Raw genomic sequence first — 1,740 nt, 5'->3', positions numbered from 1 at the left:
GGGGCGCGCATTTCTCCCTCAGCGCACACCAGCTCACATCAGCATGGATGTGAGCCAGCAGCCTGTGCATGGCATAGAAACAATGCGCACCTGCGGCAGTCCTAAATCAGTTCTGCGTGCTTGGGGCGCACACACCGTCCCTAAGCGCACGCCAGCTCACATCAGCACAGATGTGAGCCCGCAGCCTGAGTGAGGCACACATGACGGTGGTGATTGGCATCCATAAATCACGTGACGCAGCATAAACGCATGACCGCTTCCCGAACGTTACGCGGAGTGGCAACGAGCGTGCGGTCCAGATAGATGGATGAACCGTTATCAGCAGGGAATTCACGCTGCAGTACAGCTCAAACCCCCCGTTTGGAGGAACTCTAGAGACGTTTTTTGTCATCTCTAGAACAGATCTCATCCTCCCTCGCAGAAACTCAAGAAATTCTGATTAAATGTAATTTCCAGGGTCCCAGAAGGAGAGGAAAACACAGGGTTCCTTTCTCGTCACTTCCTGGTCCCAAATGGACCGGAAGGAGGAGATTTATCTTAGATTTGTCAATTTTGAACTGTGAGACAACATTTCCATTTAAAATGCGTCGAGCCGTTCTGCAGCCGCCACACAGAGCAGGGAGGAGAATTCTGCTTTATCTGGATCTGTTGATGCTGACCTGCTTTTCCAGACAGGTGGCAGCAGTGCAACTCACGTGAAACCAGCATAGCGATAACAGCTGTTTTCCGTCAGCAGACCTACGTCACATGTGTCAGACTTTACAGAGGCACATACGTTTCTCGAGCTGTGGGGGCACTGTGGCCACCCCACACAGCAGCTCATATAAATGTTTTTGGAGTGTCATTCGGTTTTTGAATGTGATTCAACACTTTGCCTCTGTGCTGCGGAATCATCATGTTTTGATTCACACAGACAGCAAGTGACTGTTGCATACATAACCGGTAGGGTGTGTGTGCGCTCAGCCCAAATGTTCCACATTGTGAGACAGATGCTGTGTTGGGCGCACCAAAATCTGCTCTCCATCAGAGCAGTGTACATCCCCGGTGTTCTGACCAGGGGGCGGATGTGATGTCCAGGGACGGTCCGCGTCACGGGGACCGGACCTTCCATCCAGAGCTGATGGCTCAGACGTGGCAGAAATTTAGCATGCGGCTTTGGTCCTGTTTGCAACATGAGAGAACGTTCAATGTCAACTATGGTTCTCACTGAGCTCGTGGGACAAACCACCGCTAGGGGTGGACGTGTTTGCTCACAGCCTGTGGCCCAAAATGCTTCTTTACGCATTTCCCCCACTCCCTCTGATATCACGGTTTCTGAACCGAGTTCAGGAGGAGGGACTGACAGCTCTCCTGGTGGCTCCCGAGCGCATGAACGCACCATGGTTCCCAGTTCTACGACAACTGTTATCGGGGCACCCGTGGAAACTGCCGTGGAGGGAGAATGCTCTCCTCCAGGCGAGAGGAGTGATCAGGAATTACCCAGAAATAGGCCAGCACCTGTGGGTCTGGCCACTGAGCGGATCCACTTAGAGAGGATGGGTCTCTCTCAAGATGTAGTGCGTACGATCCAGGATTCACATGCTGCATCTACCACAGCGCTGTACACATCAAAGTGGACAGTTTTTCAGTGCTGGTGTACAGAGAAAGGTGTAGAGCCCACCTCATGTCCACTAGGTGGCGTGCTGTCCTTTCTGCAGCAGCTGATGGACTGAAATCTGGCGTTCAGCACAATTAAAATGT

The sequence above is a fragment of the Nematolebias whitei genome, chromosome 9 (assembly GCF_014905685.2).
Source record: "Nematolebias whitei isolate Nwh7 chromosome 9, NemWhi1, whole genome shotgun sequence".
NCBI classification, from domain to species: domain Eukaryota; kingdom Metazoa; phylum Chordata; class Actinopteri; order Cyprinodontiformes; family Rivulidae; genus Nematolebias; species Nematolebias whitei.
The sequence above is the reverse complement of the archived record's forward strand: the minus strand, read 5'-3'. Positions refer to the sequence as shown.